The following is a 27,318-nucleotide window of genomic DNA, read 5'->3' on the forward strand; positions in this document are numbered from 1 at the left end:
GAGGGGAGTGAGATCATTTTCCATGGGGAGAAACCAGTAAGCCTTCACACTTTTTCTCGACACCTTACTCTGTCATGAAGGTTTCAGCGTTTACCCATTGCACAGATGGGTACATGGGGACTCGTGAGACTGGCATTGTAAGGCAGCCCAAAGGAAGTTCCTAGTAGTAAAATACACGAGAATTTTCTATCAACCTATTAATGAGCTGCAGGCCTAAGGTTAGCTGGAAAACCAAGTCCCAATAACTTTTAACTCTCATTCAAATTAAGGAGAAGCTATTCTGACATTTGTATAGTCCCAGAGGGACCTCGTGCTCATAGGCTGAGCTTTAAAGTATTATTGGACACACTCCATTGAGTCTTAAGGTTTGGGCAGCAGTTTTCCAAAACGCAAAAACTCAAGAAATCTGTCTGAAAATCACCCTCGCAAACTCCAGGCTGCTCTGTGAAAGCACTTCTCTCTGCCTTGCCTTCTTTCAAGCCTTATCTGCATGCTCAGGTACAAAAAGCCACACCAAAGGGCTCCGACCACAGACAGTCAAGGGGGAGGACCCCGCAGAGGCCGAAGCATTCCCACATTTCCAGATGTCCAGATTTGGGGTTCTGTGTGCACAGCATGAACTCTCTCAGTGTGGTGTTCGGTCGGTACGCCTTTTTAAGTAGCGAGATCTGCTGCTGCATAATTCTAAATGCCCATCGCCTGCTAATAAAGTCATCCTATCTAGACGTGGGCGGGTGAGGCAGAAAGTAGGTGGCTAGAGCAGATTTCACGAGGTCTAATAAACCTTCAGTAAATCCCAGCTTGTCCCAGGGTCCTCCTCGTGGCGTGTCCTTTGTCTTGCCCATCATGCCCTGCCGGGCTTCAAACCTGCGGCCTCTCCGAGGTGAGGCCTCACAAAGCCGCAGATGTGGACATGGAGACCTTTGCCACAAATGCTACCCGTTAACATTGGCCTGGCCCACAGAAGAATTTTACTGTGATTCTCCAGTCTCAAAAGAGCTCTCTACTCACAATTTGGGAACTTAAAGCAACATGGAGAGAGATGAAAAGAAGTAGAGGAGGCCACTGTATCTCTCTGTTGAAAGATTGTGTACTTTCAGTTCATTGGCTTAAAACATCCAGAGAAAGGGAATAACCTTTTTAATTACAAGGACAATACAGTCATAGTATTTAAAAACTGTAGTACAGAATGATGAAAGGTAAAAAGTTAATTAACTCTTCTCTCTACATTTTGAGAGCTAATGTTAAATTTCTCATATATACTTTAAGAATATTTCTAAGCATATAACAAGCATATGATCACTTTTAAATAATGTGTCTTGCAAGTTGCTTTATCCAAGACCAATAGCAAACTGGGAAAATACATATGATAAAAATTAACTTTCTTAATGCATAAAATACACTTACAACTCAGTAAGAAAATGAATAATTACTCTGTGGGAAACAGGCAAGATCGACAAAGGAGAAGCTACTGGGGAAAAAAGTGGTTAATGAAATGATGCCTACCTACTCTGCGGAATAAATAAAATACTAAACATGGAGCAGTCACATTTCCCCTATCAGATTGGCACAAATGTATAAGCTTGCGAAAACCTAGTGTTATCAAAGATGCAAAGAAACAGATATGTTCTTATAACTCTGGGAGGAGTCTGTATTTTGGAGAGCAGTGCAGCCACTTCTCAAATGAAAAATGCACACTTTGACTCGGGGCCTCCAGTGCTGGGGGTTCATCTTACAGAGAGAAATGTGTACGCGGCTACAAATACATGTGCCAGAATGTCCCTTGCAAGCAACCATAATAAAAAACAAGGGGGGAAATCCAGAGGTGCATAAATAAGAGAAAGTTTAAATAAAATAGAGAACATCTATGAAATAGAATACTATACGTGCGTCCAGAATAGAGTACGTCGTGGGGCAATTTGAAAAGCTGTCCAGGACGTAGGGTTAAGGACTTTGATTCCCAGGGATCCCCCACAGCAGACACTTGCCTGTGTGTACAGATGTACGCAGTGACTCTGCTGAGGGTTACCAGGGGCCAGTCCAACATGGGGTAAGGACAGCTGACTGCAGTCAGACTTTTGGGGTCAGAATCTCAGGCCTACCACTGTCTCTTAGCATCAACTTGGGTAAAATACTTAAGCTCTCTGAGTTTTGAAAGTCTATAAAATGAAAACAATTATGCCTTCCTTACATGATTTTGAGTATTAAATAATACAATGTATATAAAGTGCTAAATACAGTGCCCTACCATAAAGTGTTCAATATGTGTGAATGTTTACTGTATTGTAAGAGGTTCCTGACTGAGATGTGGCTGTTGCAATTGGTAAAGAGCAGACTACGCTCCTGAAAAGCATACAATGTAGGACTATGTAATTACATGCCAAAGGAAAATCTGATTTCTTAAAGCACTAGGAGATTATAAAGGAGATCTCATCCTGTGAGGAAGGGGTGATTCAGAGCACCTGCATTACAGGGCTGAGGAATAGTACAGGTCTCACCTGAGGGTTCAGATGTAGCCAGGTAGATGAGTGGGGACAAGGGGAGGGTATTTAAGAGAAGGTTGTTGTATGAATACAAGAGCAATGTCTGGGAATAAGAGCAGTTTGTTCAGAGATTAAGGAAGAAGAATCTGACTGGAGATTTAGGAGATGAAGTGGGCAGTGTTTTAATATCCTACTCTTCTGTTTTGTATTCAACACATTTCAAGAAAATAATTCACATCAGAAAAGTTGCCTGTGGCTGTGCAAAGATCACAGCTACTGCAGACACTCTCCCCAGAAGCTCCCAAAGATTCAGCCCATCAAGCGCCATGATTGGACAATCTGGAGGACAGATTGGAAGCGACCAGGATTGAGGGCTACGGTGACAATAGAGACACATATCACTGATTAACAACAAGTGATGGAGCACATCAATGGTGCCAGGCAGTGGGTTTATTCTACAGAAATGGTGGTATATACACCAGAAACATCGTCCTGTCCTTATGGAAGAGAAGTCCATGCATTAAACACTCATTTGAAACTATGAGCCTGCCCACAACAAACATCACATTCAAAGGGAAAAAACTAAGTTTCTCTAAAGATCAGGTTTGCTCTCACCACTTTTACTCAACATAGTACTGGAAGTTCTAGCCATAGCAATCAGAGAAGAAGAAATAAAAGGAATCCAAGTCAGAAAGGAAGAAATAAAACTGTCATTATTTGCAGATGACATGATACGATATATAGAAAACCATAAAAGTCCACCCATATAACTGATTAATCAATTCAATAAAGTAACAGGATACAAAATTAATATTCAGAAATCAATGACATTTTTATACACCAATAATAAACTATCAGAAAGAGAAACTAAGAAAATAATTCCATTTATAATTGCTTCAAAAAATAAAATAAAATATCTAGGAATATATTGAACCAAAGAGGTAAAAGACCTGTACTTGAAAAATCGTAACATACTGAAGAAAGAAACTGAAGAAGACACAAATAAGTGGAAGCATATACTGTGTTCACGAAATGGAAGAATTAACATTAAAATGTCCATATTACCTAAAGAAGTGTATAAATTCAATGCAATTCCTATCAAAATACCAGTGGTGTATTTCACAGAACTAGAACAAATATTCCAAAAATTTATCTGGAACCACAAAAGACCCCAAAAAGCAATAGCAATCTTGAGAAAGAAGGACAAAGATGGAGGTATCACACTACCTGTTATCAAACTATACTACAAGGCCATAATAATCAAAGCAACATGGTACTGGCTTAAAGACTGACAATCAATGAATGGAACAGAATAGCAAGCCCACAAATAAACCCATGCCTAAATGGTCAATTAATATATGACAAAGGAATCAAGAGTATACAATGGGGTAAAGACTTTCAATTCAAGAAATGATGTTAGGAAAACTGGACAGATACACGCAAAAAAAATGAAACTAGAACAACTTCTTATACCGTATACAAGAATAAATTCAAAATAGATTAAAGATTTAAATGTAAAACTGAAAACCATAAAAATCCTAGAGGAAAACATAGGCAGTAAAATTTCAGATATTTCTCATAGCAATACTTTTTCTGATATATCTCCTTGGGCAAGGGAAACAAAAGAAAAAACAAACAAATGGAACTACATCAAACTAAAAAGGTTTAGCATAGCAAAGGAAACCATCAACAAAATTAAAAGACTATCCACTGAATGGGAAAACATATTCACCAACAATATATCTGATAAGTGATTAATATCCAAAATTTATAAAGAACTCAAACAACTTAACAGCAAAATAACAAACAATCCAATTTCAAAAATTGGCAGACAACCTGAATAAACACTTCTCCAAAGAGGACATACAGATGGCCAATAGACACTTAAAAAGTTTCTCAATGTCACTAATCATCAGAGAAATGCAAATTGAAACTGCAATGAGATATCACCTCACACCTGTCAGACTGGCTATATCATCAATAGATCCACAAACAAGTGTTGGCGAGAATGTGGAGAAAAGGGAACACTTGTGCACTACTCGTGGGAATGCAGATTTGTGCAGCTACTGTGGAAAACAGTATGGAATGACTTCAAAAAATTAAAATGAAACTGCCTGATGACCCAGAGATTCCACTTCTGGGAATATACCCTCCAAAACCCGAAATACTGATTCGAAAGAATATATGCGCCCCTATGTGCATTGCAGTGCTATTTACAATCGCCAAGATGCAGAAGCCGCCCAGCTGCCCATCAGTAGATGAGTGGATAAAAAAAGCTGTGGGACATTTACACAATGGGATTCTACTCAGAGGTTAAAAAAGGAAAATCTTACTTTTCGAAACAGCATGGATAGACATAGGGGGTTTTATGTCAAGTGAAATAAGCAAGCCAGAGAAAGACAAATACCATGTGACTTCACTTATATGTGGAATGTAATAAACAAAATAAACAAACAAAATAAAAAGACTCACAGATACAGGGAACAGACTGACAGATGTCAGAGAGGCGGGGTTTAGGGAGCTGGGTGAAACAGATAAAGGGATTAAGCCAGAAGAAAAAGAAAAAAATTTCTCGGGCCCTGACCTGTGTGGCTCAGTTGGTTGGACATCGGTCCCACAAAGAGAAAGGTCCCCAGTTCTATGTCCAGTCAGGGCCCTGCCTGGGTTGTGGGTTCAGTCCCTGGCTGGGTGCATCCAAGAAGCAGCCAATTGATGTTTCTCTCTCACATTGTTATTTTTCTATCCCTCTCTTTCTCCCTTCCTTCTCTCTCAAAAAATAAATAAAATCTTTAAAAAAAAAAAAAAAAGGAAGAACACATCTTGGACGCAGAAACAGTATGGTGATTACCAGGGGGAAGGGGGTTGGGTGTAAATGGGATATAAAAGATGATGGAAGGAAACTAAACTTTAGATGGCGAGCACACGACGCAAAATGCAGATGATGTGTTATAGAATTGCACAATTGAAACCGATGTAATTTTATTGACCAATGTCACTCCAATAAATTCAATAAAAATAAAATACTGACAATTAAGCTATGATAAAATAAAAACCAACAAAAAAAAAGACAGTATGGGCCTGTATCACCCGGTGCTCCTTTCTTCATCTGCCTCTTTACATACAGTGTAGGCTCCAGCTTCACCTGCAAGCTCTAAGGTACCCTGGCCCCAGTGCTCAGCAAACCAACAAATAAAACTGGATGGGCAAATATATGTGAATCTCTGACAGGGATTAACCCCACACACCTCACATCCCTTAGCTAGATGTGAGCATATCTCCTCCCATCTCCCACTTTTAATATAGTCCTAGATTGTTTCCTCTGTCTTAAACTCCCTCCCGCAGCTTCATTCCCTCCAGATATGTATATTGTGACCCCTGCAGCTTGGTCCCCTAGTAAGTAAGCCCCCTTCTGTTCTTTATCTTTTCCCAGGATACTCCCTCAATCTTCACTATTTGGCTACATGAGCCACCTTGCTGTGAAACCGTGGAAAGTCTATGCATTCCCTCGTGCCTCTGTCCTTCCACTGCACTCAACCAGGAAAATCCCAAACCTGGGCTTGCCTAATGAAATCTCCAGGCAGCCCGAGCAGCTCACGCCCGCTGGAAATGAGCTCACACCCGGGTAAGTGGAGAAGCAAGGGTTTGGAGCCAATCTACTGGGAGTTGCAATGCATATCTTGGGGTGCTCTGCTTTCTACAGGGTCTTGCCTCACATGTTGGACTTCACTCCCGCCAAACACACAAACCCTAATTTCTTTCACCCAAGCTTCAAACCCTCCTGCTTCTCTCCCAAGTTACAGTGGAAGATTTTTTGTCTTCCTCCAATCTGACACTAACTTCATCCTGGTTTGCCTTCTCAGTGACCTCATTTCTGGTCCCTCTCTCATGCATTTTTGATCTTCCTTTCTGTTTTGCTGTCTTTCTCTCCCTCTCTCCCCCAGATCATTGTCTTCAATATTTGAACGTGCGCCACTCTCTTCCACTTTAATGAAATCTCACTGCGTCCTACTCCCAACCTTCCCTAAACAGCTGTAGACACACAGCATTTTGTTTCCTCGTCCGTTCCCCCACCTGGCACGCTACAGAAACTGCACTGGGTACAGTCAACAAAGCATTCATGCAGCCAAAGGGGAGGTAGTTCTCAGTCTTTTTTTTTTTAATCTTCACCTTTTTTTTTTCATTGCTTATAGAGAGAGAGGAAGGGAGAAAGAGAAGCATTGACATGAGAGAGACCCATCCATTGGTTGCTTCCCATATGTGCCCAGACCAGGGATCAAAACCACAATCTGGGTATATGTCCTGATCAGGAATTGAACCTGCAGCCCTTTGCTTATGGATGACACCCCAACCAACTGGGCCACACTGGCCAAGGCAGTTCTCAGTCTTTATTCATGCCCTCAGTTGACTCCTCCATCCTTCTAGAACATTCTATTTTGGCTTTCATCATACCACAATCTCCTAATTTTCTCCTATTTCCCTGGTGTCTACTACTTGATGGACTTTTCTGACTTATACTCTTCTACTCGACACTTAGAAATTGGGGTTTGCACTCCTTCTTGATTTATACTCTCCTTAAGCAAGCATTAAGTACCCTCTATTTAAAAATGCTATTATTATGCCCTGGCTGGGTGGCTCAGGTGGTCGGAGCTTTGTCCCATGCACCAAAAGTTTGCGGGTTCGGTTCCCCGTCAGAGCACAGGCCTGGGTTGCAGGTACAATCACACGTCAGGGCATGAGGCAAGGCAACCGATCAATGTTTTTCTCTCTCTCCCTCAAATAAATACTATTATTTTTACTGCTATATTAACAATGAAACTAAAATAAGATTTTCTGCATGTATTAACTTATCACAAGAAACTTAAACAACACTCTCTCCATTACATTAAAAAGAAAACAGGCACAAAAGGATAAGGTAATTTGCCCAAGATCATACAATAATTTACGGGGCTGGTGACCTGACTTCAAAACCTTCTCCGTAATCATCGCACTATATTGTTAGGCTTCCAAGTTTATATCTCAAGCCCAAACTCTTACCTTAGTCCAGACCCCTGTTGTGAACTTCATAATTATGTAATCAACTGCCAACGTGCCAAGTGTTTCACTGAACCACCTCTACCTCAACATGCTCAGAACTGAACTCTGAACCTCAGCCTTCCCCCAACTTCTAAATCTGTTTTTACCTTGACTTCTCCAATCAGGAGATGATACCCCGTGCTTCCAGTTGCTCAAACAAGGACTCATTGATGGCATCTTCAATCATCATTGCCCAAAGCCTGGCAATACAGAGGCAGGGAGAGAGAGAGAGAGAGAGAGAGAGAGAGAGAACAAGAAAAAGAAGGAAGGAGGAAGAGGAGGGAGGGAGGGAGAGAGGGGAGGGAGGAAGCGACAGAGAGAGAGATCTGCAACCTCATCTCATCCCTTATCTGGACCATAGTCATAGAACCAGTCTTCCTACATTCTCCCAAGGCTCTCTCCAGTCTATGTTCTAACAACCAAAAGATCTTAAAATAATGAAAATCAGTGATGACACTCACCTGCTTAAACTTGTTCAATAGCTCCTCAATAATTTAATGACAGAGTATAAAATTATTTCCAGGAGCAACTACACTCTTCGTAATTTGCCTTCTGCTTCTCTCTCTAAACTCAGCCTCCAAGCCCTGCCTAATGACAGTCTCCAGCCCCCCGGTCTCCTGTTTCTCCCATGCGCCCTTTCTGTCTCAGGGACCTCTCTGTGCGTTTCTTCTGCCAGGTCTCTTACCCCTCCAGCATCCCATCCCCCCTTGCATCCCAGTGCCCAGCCTGGCAGGCATGGATTACATTTTTCACTTAGTCTTATTGCGCTCTGGAATTTCCTTCACAGCACGTACCACGATTTAAAATTTAGTCACCTAAATGTGTTTAATAATTGTCTTTCTCAATATACTAAATGCTCTGTAAAGCAAGGAATAGATCTCTTGATATCTTCTGTATCTGGAACCTAGCACAGTGGTTAAAATATAGGTGAAACTCAAGAAATAGTTGTTGAATGAATAAATCAAAAGAAGGTATGATACATAGCAAGCAGAAATATCAAAGGCTTGAGCAAGGTCTGAATCAATAGTTCCCAAATCTGGGTCCCCAAATCAGTTTATAATGATGCTACTGGTGTCAGTGCCTAGTTTTTTCTGTAAAAAGGGAATGATTTCTGCCAAACAAAAAGTATCAGAGGGAAATGCAGACAGAATTAAATCACAGCATATATGAAATAGCACAGTACCCCGTAGACAATTGGTACTCAATAAATGTTAGCATTCTTTTTCAGTTTCTATTGCTCTCCAGGAACTACCGCTAAGCTATTTAAAAGGCAGCATAATAAACAGAGTATTTTAAAAAGTATTATCTATACTGAGGCTCTTAGAAACAGGAGGTAGATTGAAAGCCTTCCCTTGACCAAAATAGAATACACCAGGTCCTTTAGGGCTATTCCACCCAATTTCTTTGGAACAAACAAACAAACTTCCTTTGTTCTCTCTTTTCAAATGGATCTTAGCTTAAAAGTAATCTGGGAGATCTAAGCAACGGTTAAACCCTGGTAAGTAGATAATGGTTCCCAGCAACTGTCAGTCTTTCTGGAAAAGAAGAAGATCAAAAACTAAAAGGATTTCCCCCCACTATGATCTCTTCTTATATTGCATCCTGTTGGATAGTTACAAGCGATAGGCTAGCGGCCTACATTTGCTTCTAAAAGATAGTGTGATTGAGTGTGGATTTTCCCCCCTCGTCTTGTCAGCCTCCAGCCTCCAGATTTATTGTGGGGAAACACTGATATCTAATGGCTTTAGGAAATGTTGGCTGGAAACATGACCTCCTTGGTACAGGTCTTGCCATCAGTTAACCGCTAATTTAAGATTCAGCAAAGGGAAATAAATTAAGATCTCAGTGACAAAAATTGCTGTTAAGTTCTTTCATCTTTGTTGTTAAATGCTAATGGCTAATAAAGGATACAGAATCCTTAACCCAACTCTTGTCATTTTTATGGCAAAGGACAAATGGAACACCCTGGAGTTTTAAAGGCTTGCCACTTGGGGGATTGTTTGCTCTTCTCTATTCCCACTGCCTGAGTTCACTTTGTTACAACCTCTCCACAGACACCACGTCTCATCGGGTGTCTGGCGTCCCACGGAGAGATCCCTGTCCCAGTCATTCACTCAATGAGACAGCACCTAAAGGGCACACACACAGCATCTGGCACCTGCACTTCTGTAATGAGTTATTGAGAGTGAGATATTCAGGATAAAGGTCTTGGATTTCTATTCCAATCCCAGGGAGTGAAGTGACTTCCAAAGTTAAAAAAGCTGCTCATGGCAGAGAGGAGGGTGGACAAAAGGTCAGGTTCTATCCATTTTTTCTGAACTCTCTCCCTTCATAAACATCCAGATCCATCATTACTCTTGTAATAGTAACAAAAACGTGAAGATTCTAACATTAAAAAGTATCAGAAGCACTAAGGAGCGCTCTTGCTTGCTTTATTCCGCAAATTTTAAACATGTGTCATGTGTTGGATACTTTTATAAATGCTTGCAATGAATCAATGAGGAGAACAATATTCCCTTCCTGCGTGCAGCTTGCAGACATATGGGTGCGCTTGTCTGTGAGTGCATGAGTGTCTGTGTAGAGGAGAAGACAACCAACAAAAAATAAACATGGTGTGCAACAAATCACTTGTCAGAAAATGATACAAACTTTAGGGGTTGGGAACTGGAACAGAATCATGTGAATCAAGAGTCCCAAGAGCATTACAGCTTTAATTAGGGCGATCAGGGTAGACTGCAGTGACATCATAGCAAATCCTGGAAGGAGCTGTCTTAGTGAATACACTGCTTAGAAAAAATATTCCCAAGCAAAAGAAAAAGCCACAGCAAATATTCATATAATAAAAATTCCCCTTAAAATGCACCTAAGCATCCTTAAGTTCCCTTACCTGTAACGAGGCACATCCAGGGCCCAGGGCACACCCCCCCCCACAAAGGGTATTTGTGACAGGCCCGGAGATTGGGGTGTCCAAGAAAAAAATATTCTCCCCACCCCAGGGCGGGCTGCCATGGGGGATGGGAGCCTTGAGCAGGGCCATTGAGAGTCATTTTGCATGTCAATAACAGAATAGCTTCATTTCTCATATGCAAAAAGGGTTATTTTGCATATCACCAAGGCTAATCAGGAGGGCTTGAAAGACTTAATGCGGAATGTAGCTAGAGAGGGAAGAAGGGAGACAGGGGTCTGCAGGAGAGGAAAAGGGACACAGACTCTGGGGAACAGTGTGAAGACCACGTGAGAAGAAAGAGAGCAGAAAGGACTCTTGCTAGTGGGCCATGAAAAGGTGCCACTAGGTTATGGATTAAGAGCTGGAGATCGTGGCAACACAGCGGATGGTGCTGAGAACCGCGAGGGGCCTGTCTAGCCAAGCCCCGGACTTCTGTTCTTTTTCTTCTGAAGGACGGTACCCCTGACAGACCTGACTGGCCTAACTGGGCAAAGGGGGGAAGGCAGGATGGTGTGTGTGCCGGTGATTATTTTAAAGGGATTTTGAGGTTTAAGGGCGACATTTAGCCATTAATCAAACCTGTATAACTTTTGAATAAATAGTTCCTTTCCTTTTCACCAAACTCGGCCATTCAGAGCCATGATTCCAAGGGCAGAGGGCAAAGGACCTACAACTGAGGGACCCCGGGGAAGGGGGGTATCGTTGCTTCAGAAATAGCATCTGGGCAACCCCCCACCCCCACTACGGGTCCATTTGTTCAGTAACACACTTTCTGCTTCTGTTCTCCTAGTCATTAGACCAAGGGACCATGCATCCATTTCAGATATAGAAGAAAAACACACAAGGCACTAACTCCCTCTTTTAATCAGGCCCACCCTTATTAACAAGTGTTTGTGGCTTCACAGGGTATTACTGGCAGCCCTGTATTACCTCCCGCATCACAGGGAGTTAGAGATCTCATTCAATCCCCAGCCATCCAACGACTAGTTAGGTGCTGTCTCCATATTACCAGTGGTGAAACCAAGGTTGATGGAAGAGAGGTCACCTACCCAAAGGGACATTACGATATTTTCTTTTTTCTTTCCTTGAGTTTATTGGAGTGACACAGGTTAACAAAATTATACAGGTCTCAGGTGCACAATTTTACAACACATCATCTGTACGCTGTGTTGTGTGTTCGCCACCCCAAGTCAAATCTTAGTCCGTCACCATTCATTCCCCCATACCCTCCCCCGCCTCCCTCTACCACCATCCCCGCAGCGACAACCGAACCGTTGTCCCTGTCGAGTTCTTCCTCCTTTTTTCCTTCTTTTGCTCAGTCCCTCCATTCCCCCTCCCAAACCCCACCCCGCCAGAACTGTCACCTTGTACTCTACTTGTAAGTCTACCTCTATTTTGCTTGTTCAGTTTTGTACATTCGATTCCATGCACATGTGAAATCTTACGGTATTTATCTTTCTCTGACTGGCTCATTTCACTTAGCATAATGCTCTCTGGGTCCATCATGCTGACACAAAGGGTAAAATTTCCTTTCTTTGTATAGCTAAGTAGTATTCCACTGCGCAAATATACCTCAGCTTTTTTATCCACTTATCTACTGATGGACACTTGGGCTGCTTCCAAATCTTGGTTATTATAAATAACGCTGCAATGAACATAGGGATATATATATTCTTTTTATTGGTGTATTGGGGTTCTCTGTATAGGTTCCCAGAAGTGCAATCACTGGGTCATAAGGCAGTTTCATTTTTAATTATTTGATGTAACTACATACTGCTTTCCACAGTGGCTGCACCAGTTTGCATTCACACTAACAATGCATAGGGATTCCCTTTTCTCCACATCTTCATCAACACTTATTGATTTGTTGATGATATAGCCATTTTGACATATGTGAGGTGATATCTCATCACGGTTTTAATTTGCATTTCTCTGATGATTAATGACATTGAGCATCTTTTCATATGTATATTGGTCATCTGCACATCCCTTTTGGAGAAGTGTCTATTCAGGTCTTCTGTCAAATTTTTAATTGGGTTGTTTGTTTTTCTGGTGTTGGGTTGTCTGAATTATTTATAAATTTTGAATATTAACCTCTTACTACCTTATAAGATGTGTCATAGATGAATATCTTCTCCCAATCACTAGTTTGTTGTTTTGTTTTGTTGATGGTTTCCCTTATTGTGCAAAAACTTTTTAGTTTGATGTAGTCCCATTTGTTTATTTTTCCATTGTTTCCCTTATTTAAAGAGATAATTCAGAAAAAATGTTACTAAAAAAAGTATTCTAGATTTTACAGCCTACATTTTCTTGTAGGCATTTTATGGTTTTAAGTCTTATAATACATTTAAGTCTTTAATCAATTTTGAGTTCATTCTTGTGTATGCTGTAAGAAGGTGGTCTAGAGTCATTTTTTTGCATGGATCTGTCTAATATTCCTGACACCATTTAGTTTCATTTTTTAAAAATTCTCACTTGGGGATGTTTATTGATTTTAGAGAAAGAGAAAGGGAGAGAGAGAGAAAGAGAGAGACACTGATATGAGAAACTTCTATCAGTTGCCTCCCATATGTTCTCCGAACAAGGATCACACCAATGAACTTTCGGTGCATGGGATGATGCTCCAACCTACTGAGCCACCCAGCCAAGACCCAACACCATTTATTGAATAGACTCCCTTCATCCTGTTGTATATTTTTGCCTCCTTTGTCAAATATTATTTGACTATAAAGGTGTGGGTTTATTTCTGGAATCTCCGTTCTGTTCCAATAATCTATATGTCTATTTTTATGCTAATATCATGCTGTTTTAATTATTATGGCCTTGTACTATAATTCAGTGTCAGGTAGCATGATTTCTTCAACTGTGTTCTTCTTTCTCAAATTTGCTGTTGCTGTTCAGGGTCTTTTGTCGTTCTTATAAACTTTGGAATATTTATTCTAGTTCTGTGAAATACACTATTAGTATCTTGATAAGAAATGCATCGAAGCTGTAGATTACTTTGGGTTGTATGGGCATTTTAATGATGTTAATTTTTCCTACCCATGTACATGGTATATGCTTCCACTTATTTGTACCTTTCTCAATTTCTTTCCTTAGTATCTGATAATTTTTTGAGTACAGGTCTTTTATATCCTTGGTTAAATTTATTCCTAGATATTTTATTATTTTTTTACATTTATTTATTTTTAGAGATAGAGGAATGGGGAAAGAGAAGGAGGAAGTGTGGACAGAGAGAGAGATATTAATGTGAGAGAGAAACATTGATTGGTTGCCTCCTGTACACACACTGACCTATACCAAATCTGTAACTTTGGTACGTGCCACGACCAGGAATCAAACCTGCAACATTTTGGTGTATGAGATAATGCTCCAAGCAACTGAGCCACACTGGCCAGGGTGATGTTTTAATTTTTTGATGCAATAATTGTAGATGGGGTTGTTTACTTAGTTTTTTTTTTCTGATAATTCATTATTTGTGTATAAAAAAGCAACTTATTTCTGAATATCATTTTCTACCCTGTTACTTCACTGAATTTATTTATCAGTTATAGTATTTATTTTTTGGTGGAATCTTTTGGGTTTTCTATATTTCATTTGCAAATAATGACAGTTTTACTTCTTCCTTTCCAATTGAGGTGCCTTTTATTTCTTCTTCTTGTCCGATTGCTGTGGCTAGGACTTCCAGTACTATGTTGAGTAAGAGTGGTGAAAGTAGATATCCCTATCTTGTTCCTAATCTTAAGGGAACCATTGGAAGTTTTTCCCATTGAGTATGATGTAGGCTGTGGGTTTGCCACATTTGTCACAACTTTATTCCATTGAGGTAAGTTCCTTCTCCTCCCACTTTGCTGAGGATGTTTATCATAAATGGGTGCTGGAGTTTATCAAATGCTTTTTCTGCATCTATTGATATGATCATGTGGTTTTATCCTTCATTTTGTTTATGTGGTGTGTTACATTTATTGATTTGCGCCTATTGTACTAACCTTGAATCCCCAGAATAAATTCCACTTGATTATTCTGTGTATGATCTTTCTAATGTGTTGCTTGATATGGTTTGCTATATTTTGTTGAGAATTTTTGCATGTATATTCATCAGGAATATTTGCCTATAATTTTCTTTCTTTGTAGTGTCTTTATCTGGTTTGAAATTAAGATAATGATGGCCTTGTAAATGAGCTTAGGAGTCTTCCCTCCTCTTGAATTTTTAAAGTAGTTTGAGAAAGAGAGGTGTTAGTTTTTCTTTGAATGTTTAGTAGAATTTACCTGTGAAACTGTTGAGTCCAGGGGTTTTGCTTATTGGGAGTTTTTGATTTTGCTTCAATTTCACTATTTTTAATCTGCCTATTCAGTTCTCTCGATATTCCTGGTTTAGCTTTAGATAATTGTATTTGTCTAGAAATTTATTCATTTTAACCAGATTGTCAAATGCATTGGCATATAGTTGTTCATAATATTTTTATAATCCTTTCCTTTTTGTCAGTTTTTATTTCTTTTCATATCTGATGTTATTTATTTGGATTTTTTTTCTTCTTTCTTGATAAATCTGGTTAAAGGTTTGTCAATCTTGTTTTTCTCTACAAAGAACAAACTGTTGGTTACATTGATCTTTTGTAGTGTTTTTTCAGAGTCTATTTAATTTATTCTGCTCTGATCTTTATTATTTCCTTTCTTCTCCCTACTTTGGGCTTTGTTTGTTGTTCTTTTTTGAGTTTCTTTAAGTGTAAAGTTAGAGTGTTCATTTGAGATTTTCTTTTGTTTGTTTCTTGAGATAGGCCTGCATTGCTGGAATTTCTCTCTTAGTGCTGTGCCCCATAGATTTGGGCTGTTTTGTTCTCATTTTCATTTGTTTCAAGGTATCTTTTGATTTTTTCCTTGATCTCATTTTTAACCCATCAATTGTTTAGTTACATGGTATTTAGCCTCCATGTAACTAAACAATTGGGTGTTTTTTCAGCTTTATTCTTGTAATTGAGCACCAGGTTCATACAATTGTAGACAGAGAATATGCTTGATATGATTTCAATCTTCTTAAATTTACTGAGACTTGTTTAATGTTCTAACATGTTATCTGTCCTAGAACATGTTTCATGTGTACTTGAAAAGAATGTACATTCTGTTGCTTTGTGGTGAAAGTCTCTGAAGATATCAATTAAATCTGTCTGATCTGTTGAGTCATTTAAGGCTGTTTCCTTGTTGATATTCTGTCTGGAAGATCTATCCATTGATGTCAATGGGCTGTTAAAATCCCCTGCTGTGGCAGTACTACCGTCAGTCTCTCTCTTTATGTCGATCAATATTTGTGTTACATATTTAGGTGCTCCTATGCTGTGTGCGTAAATGTTTACTAGGGTTATATCCTCTTGTTGGTTTGATCCCTTTATCATTATGTAGTGCCCCTCTTTTGTCAAATAAAAGGATTGCTACTCCATTTTTTTCATTTCCATTTGAATGAAATATATTTTTCTATCCCTTTTAGTCCATGTGTATCTTTTGTTTGGAGGTAGGTCTCTTGTAGACATCATATATCTATATAGGTCTTGTTTTCTTATCCATTCAGCTATCCTATGTCTTTTAATTGGAGCATTGAAGCCATTTACATTTAAAGTGATTACTGATAGGTACATTTTTATTGCTATTGTATTCTTTTACCTATGTTCCTGATTTCTCCCTCTTCTTTTCCTCTTCTTCTTCCTCTTCTCCTCCTCCTCTCACAAGAATGTATACTACTTTCTTGGTGGTAAAAAACTCCTTTAGTTTTTTTGTTTGTTTGTTTGGGAAGCTCTTTATTTCTCCTTCAGCTTTAAGTGATAGCCTTGCTGAGTAAAGTATTCTTGGTTGTAGGTCCTTGCATTTTATCACTTTGAATATTTCATGCAACTCTCTTCTGCCTTGAAATATTTCTATTGAGAAATCAGCTCACAGTCTTATGGGAGCACCCTGGTAGGTAACTGATTTTTTTCTCTCTTGAAGCTTTTGAGATTCTCTCTTTGTCTTTATTCTTTGCCATTTGAATTATGGTGTGTCTTTGGTGTGAGCTTCTTTGGACCCATCTTTTTTGGGAGCCTGTATCTGGACTTGTTTGTCTTTTCCTCCACCAAGTTAGTGAAGTTTGGGATCACTATTTTTTCAGATTGGTTCTTGATCCCTTACTCTGTCTCTTCCCCTTCTGGTACCTCTATGTTGCGAATGTTGTTATGTTTCATGTTGTAGCATAGTTCTCTAAAACTATCCGCATTTTGAATTCTTTTTTTCTTTTTGCTCTCTGATTGGGTGTTTTTTCCTACCTTGTCTTCCAAATGGCTGATTTGATCCTCTGCTTCATTCACCTTACTGTTTATTCCTTCCAGTGTATTCTTTATTTCAGATATTATATTCTTAATTTCTGACTGTTCCTTTTTTATGGTTTCTATGTCCTTTTTCATGCTGTTGAGCATCCTTATAACCATTATTTTGCACTCTATTTCTGATAAATTGCTTGCATTCATTTCATTTAGCTCTTTCTTTCTAAATATTTCTCCTGTCCTTTTTTTATTTTTTGAGCCTGTGTCTTTGTTTCCCTATTTTTGGCTCCCTTTTTTGTTTCTATGTATTAGATAGATCTGCTTTGACTCTCAGTCTTCAAGTTCATGGGGTGGTTTTATGCACTAGGTGTCCTGTGGGTTCTACTGGTACAGTCCCCTTGATCACCTGAGCTGGGTGATCTGGGACTGTTCCTTGCATGGGTAATGCGGGACCTCCTGTTATATTTAAAACTCAATTGCTATTGGCCCATTCATGCATGGGATCAACCCTCAGGCTGGCTGACTGTGAGGCTCAACCCAGACCATGGTGTATGAGGTGCTGTGCAGTTGCTAACCCCGCAGAGTGAAATTTGTCTTAGCAGGGTTACGTGCCTGCCAAGATCTCCCCCTGGATATGCTTCTTGTGAAGCTTATTAGAATCTGCTCTGATGTTATCTGAAGCTGGCCATTCTGTGTGTTGTTTCTGGGACTCTTGGGAAGGACTCTGGTTCAGGCCAATGTGAGAGACACTGCTTGTGACTGGTCCCTGGCAACATCTTTGGAGCTGAGTGATCCACAATTTGTGGCTGCCTTTGCAGGACCTGGGTGCATGCAGGAAGGACCAAGTTGTGCACCAAGGCCAGCTTTTACCACCACCGGGCCGGGGAGCATTTCAGCAAGTCTCAAGGCTCTCTGAAATCTGCCACTGCCTACCCTGGCCTGCCAACTGCCTGTTCAGCTCAGTCATTGAAAGAGCCTTTGGCTGTACTCCTCAGCAGGGTGTAATCTCCACAGGGTGGGGTAGAGGGAGTACAGAGGGTGGAGCTATTGCTGTGCCCCAGACTGATGCCTCACTGAGGGGAGTGATCTGCTCAGAAATAGTGTCTTTGGTGTCAGCTCCCTCCCCAGAACCACAAACCCCACACTCTCCTCATGAAACTCTATTCCACTCCGCTTCCCTCCTCCAGAGCCCAGGGCAAGTGGCTTCAGATGAAATGTTTTATGTTGGCCCTTTAAGAGGGTATCTATGTCTGTAGCTATTCCTCCCTGGTGGACAGAAACCCTGCTGCTTTTTACAGCCAGATGTTTTGTGGGCGCCTCTTCCTGGCTCTGGTGCCCTGGGATAGAGAGCCCCTCTTGGGATCGAGACCCCACACTTCTCGGGGGGAAACACCCACAGCTGAGATATCCCTCCGTAACCTCAGCCACTACTTCGGAGAGTGGGGCCAGTCCTTTCTGCATCTCTACCCCTCCTACCAGTCTCAGTGTTGCCTCTTCTGTACATCTTTGGTTATAAGACTTCTCTTCAGCTAGTCTTTGGTTGGTTATTCAGAATGATTGTTCTGTAATTTAGTTGTAATTCCAGTTTGGTCTTGGAAGGAGGTGAGTATACCTTCTGCCTCTTCCTTTGCCATCTTGGATCCTCACATTACTTGGATACTCTATTTTCAAACCCTGCAATGTTTCCCTAATACTGTTTCTCCCTACAAAATTTATATAGTAAAAATAAATGTTTTATATTATTATTACTACGACTATGTATTATTGTTCTAATGAACATAGAAAAATATAAAATAAAACTATTTCCTAACCATGGTCCATGTCTCTAAAGTAATCACTGCTAGCTATTTGATGCATATCTTTCCAGAAAAGTCATACATGTGAATGAGGTCATGAATTTTCCTCTACAAACTGCATTTTAGATATAGGAGAAGGAAATAAATTCAGTCTCAGTGACAAAATTTGTCCATGATGTAGTTTACCTTTAGTTATAAAACTTGTATTTTTCTAAACTTAAACCGTCTTTTGCTAGGAGGAACATTAAGTCTCAGTTATGTTGTGTTGGCATCTTCTGAGTCTTCTATGGTCCAGAGTGTCTGGGGAAGTGTCCCTTGGTTTTTGGTCTACACTGGTCATCACGACGTGGTAATTGTCCAAGATTCCATGTTTTCTTTAAGGCAACAGAAACTAGTTTCCCCTTTAGGGTCAAGCCTGGTAATCAGTCTGCCTCTTGCCCAGTCTGCTGACACCTTGTACAGCCCACCCCACCTGAGAAAAACCCTTCCTGGGGACTCTGTGCCTCAGAGGAGCTTTGAGTCCTCACTGTTCACAAAAGCTGCAAAACCTCGTTCCCATGAGATTTCGGTCTTGGAGAGGTACTATAAACCTCTCGATGACTGGGATTGGCCTGTTCCGCACTTTAAACTCCAAGCACTGGAATCAGCACCCACCCCTTGGAGCCCCTAGTAAAGTCGTCATCTATGAGCCTGACACTCAAAGTGGGTTTTATGCTATTTTGAGGAGAACATTAAGAAAAAGCACACAAAGTTAAACACAATCTAAATTCTTTGCACTTGGGTGAAGGAGAAAAAGGAGATAAATATCATGCAGTTCTTTTTCCTTAATAATTCAATTTTTTTAATTTCATAAACCAGTTCATCATTATCCTATATAAGAATTCTTATCTTATTAGGTTTTACTCAAAATACATCTGGGGATCTTTTAATATCAGTTCATGGATAAGAATCACATTCTCTCTGAGAGCTGCATCACATTCCAATAACCACTTCCATTTTGAGAGACAGGTTGTTTCCTATTCTGTGGTTGGTGACTAACAATGCTGTAGGAAGCAATCCCATAATAACTGCATTTTTGTGAAGAGATCCATATAGTTAAATCTTAGCAGTGGAATTTCTGAGTCATCATTTATTGTATATATATATTTTAAACATGGATAAAATATCAATTACTGACCTCCAAAAATACATTTTTATGATTTATTTTCCCCAACAAATCAAAGTCGTATCTGTTTTTCCACAACCTTTCAAACGTCTAACATTCATTTAGTGCCCCCTGTGTGCCAGGCTCTATTTCAAGTGCTTTTTGTGTACTGTCCTACTCTATTTCCAAACACATTTGTCAGCTGGGTATTATTACTACCATTTTATAGAAGAGAAAACAGACACAGAGAGGTTAAGTATTTAACCTGAGGTCACACAGCTAGTAAGTGGTGAACCCAAGTAGTTGGATTCAAGAGGCTAGGTTCTTTACCTACTATAAACATTTATTTTTCCAGTTGTATTGAGATATTGTTGACATATGTATAAGTTTAGGGTGACAATGTGATGATTAGCTACACATATATATTGAAAAATGATTCTTCCAGTAAGGTTAGTGAACACCTCCATTCCCTCAAATAGTTATGATTTTTGTGTATATGTATAGTGATAACATTTAAGATCCACTCTCAACTTTCAAGTCCACTATAAATCTTAATATTTACTAATCTTATAGGTAAAAACTGGCATTACTTTATTGATAGAATATGCACATCTTTAATTTTGAATGAGGTCTTGTTTTCATTTACTATTAAAACTTATTCTGTAAACTGCTCATCCATACTTTTTGATGTTGTTGTTGTTTCTATTGGGTTATTTGGTTTAATTGATTTGTGTGAGTTCTGAATGTCACAGAAATTAGTCCTTTATCACATGCTCAAGTTCTTCTTTCCTTTATATGTACTGACTTTGTATATCATACTTAAAAATAATTTTTTTGGAGTTCTAGTGAAGATGGAGGCATAGGCAGAAACACTTCTTCACTTCATCGCATGACCAAAAGAAGGATAACAACCAATTTAAAAAAACAGAAAGCAAGAAGAATTGTCAGAAAATCAAATTGCATGGAAGTTCAACAACTAAGGAGTTAAAGAAACATTTATCCAGACTGGTAGGAGGGGCAGAGGTGGGGGCAGAGAGGACGCACAGCAAGGCAAGTTGGGGGGACTGAACGGGCAGTCCCATACTCGGGTGTGGACAAGCCAGGAAAAACAACCCGGGAGCGCGACAGACCACAAAACCATGGTTTCAGCACAGGAAACTAAAGGCTCAAAACCTCTGGCTGTAAAAATCTGTGGGTGTGGCAGCAGGAGAAACTCCCAGTCTCACAGGAGAATCCTTTGGAGAGACCCACGGGGCCCAAGAATGTACACAGGCTCATCCACCTGGGAATCAGCACCTGAGAGGGCACAGTCATCTTGTGGGAAGCGAGGGAAGCGATAGAAAGTGGGGCAAGAGCAGAGCAAGGGGCATTGTTCCCTCTCAGACCCCTCCCCCACAGACAGTGCCACAGCGCAGCCAAGTGGGTTACCCTGCCCTGGGGGGCACCTAAGGCTCTGCCCCTTACAAGGTAACAGGTGTGCAGAAATATGTCCCAAATGAAAGAACAGATCAAAACTCCTTAAAAAGAACTGAGGAGGATAGACAACCTATCTGATGCACAGTTCAAAACACTGGTAATCAGGATGCTCACAGAATTAACTGAGCTTGGTTGCAAAATGAAGGAAGAACTGAAGACTATACAAAGTGAAGTAAAGGAAAATATACAGGGAACCAACACTGAAGGGAGGCAAAACAGGACTCAAATCAATGATTTGGAACAAAAGGAAGAAATAAACATCCAACTGGAACAGAATGAAGAAACAAGAATTCAAAAAAATGAGGAGAGGCTGAGGACTCTCTGGGAAAACTTAATACGTTCCAACATCTGAATCATAGGGGTGCCAGAGAGAAAAGAGGAAGAACAAGAAATTGAAAACTTATTTGAACAAATAATGAAGGAAAACTTCTCCAATCTGTGAAGGAAATAGACTTCCAGGAAGTCCAGGAAGCCCGGAGAGTCCCAAAGAAATTGGGCCAAAGGAGGAACACACCAAGACACACCATAATTAAATTACCCAAGATTAAAAATAAGGAGAGAATATTAAAAGTAGCAAGAGGAAAGGAGACTGTTACCTACAAAGGAGTTCCCATAAGCCTATGAGCTGGTTTCTCAAAAGAAACCTTACAGGCAAGATAGGGCTAGAAAGAACTATTCCAAATCATGAAAGGCAAGGACCTACACCCAAGATTTCCCTATCCAGCAAAGCTATCATCCAGAATGGAAGGGGAGATAAAGTGCTTCCCAGGTAAGGTAAAGTTAAAGAAGTTCATCATCACCAAGCCCTTATATGAAATGTTAAAGGGACTTATCTAAGAAAAAGAAGAAGATCAAAAACTATGAACAGTAAAATGACAACACACTCAGAACTAAACAACTAAACCTAAAAAACAAAAAACAAACAAAAAACTAAGCAAACAACTAGAACAGGACCGGAATCACAGAAAGGGGGATCACATGGAGGGCTATCAGTGGGGAGGGTGTGGGAGAGCATGGGGGGAAAGGTACAGAGAATAAGAAGCATAAATGGTAGGCACAAAATAGACAGGGGCAGGTTCAGAATAGCATAGGAAGTGCAGAAGCCAAAGAACTAATATGTGCAGCCCATGGGCATTAACTAAGGGGGCAGAGGAAGGCTGGTGGGAGAGGCGTGCCGGGAGGAGGGGGAGAAAGGGGAGAAAAAAATTGGGACAACTCTAATAGCATAATCAACAAAATATACTTTAAAAAATAATAATGTTTTTGCTATGCTCTATGCAAGAAATTTAAGTTACATGGTTAAATTTATTGATTTTAGCTTGGAGGATTAACATAATACTTTAAAAGTCCCTTCCATAACAAGGTCATAAAAAATAGTTTGTTCGGGTTGTTATCTAGAACATGTTTGGTATTCTCCCCTCCCCCATGTTTAGATTGCCAATCAACCTTGTATAATAAGTAAAGCAATACTCTGTTTTTTCTTCAATATTAATCCACTTGAATCAATATTATCTATAAAATATTTCAAGTGTTACCTTTTCTAAGTGCATATTTATATATGAGAATTTGGTACAAAATTAACTTGTTTTCAGAATAGGGACAAAGTTGTGCAAGTAGCACTGCTATCTAATCCCAGAATCCCTACATTTTTTGAGGCTAAATCTGAAGTTGTGGTCAATTAAAAGTAGTTGTGTCTATTTAACTACTGATACTTTACAATACATTCCAATAGCTAAGTCAATAAATTGACCTTTCCCCTTCTTCCTTCTGGAAGAGAGGAGAGAATGAATTATTCTTCAGATCGATCGTTTCTGGGATACAAATAACTCAAATAGTTTCACTTTGGTGTAAACAGATTTTGAAGGTACTCACTTCACTGCATGGAATCTCTGCCTATTAATCCTACTGGTTCAGATTCTACTAATTCAAAATGCATAATAATATGCATATCTCCTGTTTATTTACCCATGACAAGTAACCCCCTCCCTATATAATTAATTTAAGTATTTGGACTTTTGCTTTTCCAGCCCCTTATTTAATAAGCTGATCACCGTATTTACTCTGTGCAAGAAAGCTAGGCCCTGTCTATGGGTCTTGTTGACCCTGACATCCCTCACTTCTTGAAACATATGCTGATATCCAGCCTTTGCCAGGCGCTGTGTGGCAGGAGGTCAAAGGACGAAGAAGGTAGAGTCCTTGCTGTGAACTTGGGCCCAGGAAGGACTTCATAGGAGAGGATTTCTTTTACACAGAAGAGTTAGACTTCTCACCAGCTCACGCCCGCATTTCTTACTTAAGGCAGCCTGTCATGAATAGAAACTGTTTTCCATTCACTGAGAATAAGGCCGCAGCTTCCCCATCCTTCTCCCTGGACTCTGCATCGTCCATCTACCACAAGCGAAGCCTGAAGTCTGATGGGAACACAGGGCCTGGGACGCCGCAGCGTGGAAACGGTGGGTCTCGGCGCGTCTGCGCCTGCGTGCGTGTCCGCGCGCCTCGCCGCGTGTGCAGGCTGCAGCTGCCGGTTTCAGATATCACGTTCCTAGAGAACAAGCAAGGCTCTGTTCCACGTCCTTGCCAGTCCCCGCGACAGCCCTGCGCAGGTGGGTACTGGCTCCCAGAAGATAGAATAGTAATGAGCTCCTAATTATGGATAATTGCATAATGAAGCGCACGCCTGCCTCGGCCAGTTCGCAGTTGCAGCTGGTACCTGAACAACTCTGCTTGTGGCAACAGGTTACTTTCTTCTTGAATAATTTGAGGGGAAAAGGCAGCATGCCAGCACAGCAGCATGGATTAAATTGTCCCCAACAAGTCAGTGCCTGATGCCATTTCTCGAGGGCAGGATGGGGAACTCGACTAGTCATTCTCCTAATTATCCAGGGAGATTAGTTTGTGCACCCGGCTATGGGCTAATAATAATGGCTTCTATCTGGGGAGGGCCCTAACTATTCAGGCTATGCGGCCACACCCTCCTGAATTTCAGGTAACACGATGCCTGCGTTCATTCAGTAACTGCCTGCCCAGTGAGCAATAAGCTGTGGCCCCATGGCCCCGCATTTGCTTGTTTTTACAAATCATCTTGGACACCCATTAAACATAGGTATTTCCAACCATGCATTCAAACCTACTGAATAAAAATTTGTCAGCTGATCCAAGATCTGCCACTGACCATGACTTGCATAAGTCACACTTTTTGTTTGCTTTCGCTTCCTCAGCCCTAAGATGAGGTAGAAAACTCCCAAGACCTGAGTATGCAATACATTGCAATAGGATATATCGCCCCACCAGGTAGGAAGTGTGAATTGACTACCCTCCTGAACCAATCACCGATTCATACTCTACATGTGGCAGAATGCATTTTCCAAAAAATGACTGCAATGGTATCTCCCATTCCACCTGATTTCTTTCCTGTGTGGCTTGATATACCTTCCATTGAGCAATGGTATCTATGTTCCCTCCCCTTAAATCTGGGTGGCCTTGTGATTACAGTGGAAATGACGGTATTTGACTAGGTCATGTAATGTGATACAATTTGCTCCTGGTTCTCTTGGGATGCTGACAACTTGCCACTCAGCTGCCATGATGCAAGGAAGCTCAGACAGCCTGTGGACATGAAGAGGCATCCGTCCCATAGTCCTGGCAGAGCACCAGTTTGCCAGCTGTGTGAGCAGGTCACCTTGAAAGTGGGTCCTCTGGCCCCCAGGCAACCTCACCATCTGATGCTCCGTGTTGTGGTGCAGACCCCTGTCTCCACATAGCCCGAATTTATACTCTGTAAGCCAAATAAATGATCATTACTTTAAGCGTGAACATTTGGGATGGTTTGATACTCAGCAATAGATAGACCACATGACAGAGAGTGTAAGGTATGCATTTGAGCAATAAAAATAAGTGGGTGGTGTTGGGCAAAATTATAGATTATTCTAATGAGGGAATTGGGTTACATCTAGATAGCAATATTAATCATAAAAAGTATACCCAATGGAGTAGGATCGAAATGACATTTGAGACAAAGGGGTTGGGTAGGAGGTCACTGCACTTATTCTGGCATGAGCTGATAAAGTCAGGAATTAGGTCCCTGATGGTGAGAAAGGGAAGGGAGACAGTCGAGGGGCGAGAAAAACCAACAGGACACGTTTTCTGACTAGAGAGGAGTTATGAGGTGGCGAGTAGTACTGCTGAGCCTTTGAGTTTAACTTAATGTTAGGATCCTGGTACCCTGGGCAGAAATGGAAAAACTAGGGAACTGGTGTAGGGAAAATCTTCCGTCCCCAACAGGCTGAGTCAAGTTCAAGTCCATCTGAATTCCCCAAGTGTTTCTCTAGTGAAAGACGCCTGACACACAGCAAACATGACACATCTATAGACATTCAAAGGAGAAAAGGTTTGTCGAGGTCAGGGTGTCACCTGTGGCACACAGGGTGGCAGTTGTCAGCTGTGTCAGCTGGCCTTATCCGGTGACTTTACCATGTTCAAGGTTTGGTTCCCAGCCTTGCCGGCCTGAAAGTTTGTTCTTTCAGCGTACTGGGACTGAGGAGCAAGTGCATCAATCAAATTCAAAAGTGTTTTAATTTAATGTACAGTGCAACGTGTCACTCTGGAAGGGTTGTGGAGGAAGTGCCACCTGTTCTACTGATGAGACACCTCGTCCCTGGCAGGATAGGACACTCCAGCAGCTGGGGTCGTGTGGAGCTGCTGCACCGCACAGTCCCCAAGCCCCAGGCTCCACAGGAAGCAGAGGAAGGCATGGAGATGTTAATGGTTGGGTGTTTATGGTAAGCTCATTATGTGATTTCACACTGCCAGTCACCCAAAGAAGTAAAGATGAATATTCCATTCTACAGAGGAAGAAGGTGAGGTGAGATGACTTATCTAACAAATGTCAGAGTCGGCATTTCAATGGAGAGATGGCAAAGTACCTGCTAAGTCACAGACGACACCAGCCTGCAAGACACCTCTCAGCCTAACCCACGCATTTCTTTCTTATTGGCAAACTTACTGATGAAGCCAATTCATGATCACAAATCTTGTTGGGAATGAAATTAAAGGAGAAAGCAGCTCAGGTTGCTCTCTGAGAGCAAGCTAGAGGTGCCTGGCATGAGATGTTTCTGTGACAAGATGGGTTTCCACGGGGCACAGGAGCCGCATCCAACCTCCCGGGCGCTCTCTCTCCACAACGGTGCCCAGCACCTTTAGAGACACTCCTTTGCCTGTACTTCACTGAAGAACCACCACACAGCCCTTCCAGAGTGACACGTTGCACTGTAGATGAATGGGTCTCTGTACCATGCCTGGGGCCTCTCTCTTTCTCCCCTAGCATCTCTGCAACTGGATCCATTTGCATTGATTTCTCAATACTAATTGAAACCAATCCAGTTTTCAAGTTCATGTGGGGGTAATGCCAGATGGTAGTTCTGACCACTTCCAATGAGAGCCGTCTTAAAAACATGGAGACCAGAAAACAGGCATGAGGTTTCTGTGAGAGACTCATCGCTAAGCCAAGGGAATGAGGAGGATGGTTGAAGGAGCGACTGGCTCTTCCAAGGGAAACAGAAGAGAGGCAAGAGAGAGACTAGAGGCTTTGGGAACATCCTAAAGTGTGAGAATCACAAGGTGCAAGCTAACAAGGACCAGGGGCATGGAGACAATGGTGTACATTATTGACACAACCACACAAGAAGGTCTGAAGATATAGTCACTTTGTCCATTGACGCTTGTTAGTTCCCTTTTAAAGAGTTCATTTATCCTTAGTGTGGGTGTCAGGTGAATGTGTGCCAATCACAACAAGCAGGTCGGTATGGTTTTTTTGTGTGATTCCTTATACAAAGATATTTCTAAAGCAACAGGTAAATATGTTGATTAAAATTAGAGATAGGTTTAAAGACTACCCGAGACTGAGAATTAAAATATTCACTATGGGCTAAAAAAATCACTGTAACTTAGCTGTTTCACATATATCACTTTACCTTATCTTGATATTTCGATTTATATTTAATCTGAATGCTGCTTTTTTTTCTGATTTATTTTGAATCTGTAATTCTAAGTCTCCTGGAATAGTACAAAACTTCAGAATAAACATGGTGATAAAGCCTTTCCCAGAAGTTTGCTC

The sequence above is a fragment of the Pteronotus mesoamericanus genome, unplaced genomic scaffold, assembly GCF_021234165.1.
Source record: "Pteronotus mesoamericanus isolate MK-2021 breed Mesoamerican mustached bat unplaced genomic scaffold, CSHL_Meso_final contig_22, whole genome shotgun sequence".
Classification (NCBI taxonomy): Eukaryota; Metazoa; Chordata; class Mammalia; order Chiroptera; family Mormoopidae; genus Pteronotus; species Pteronotus mesoamericanus.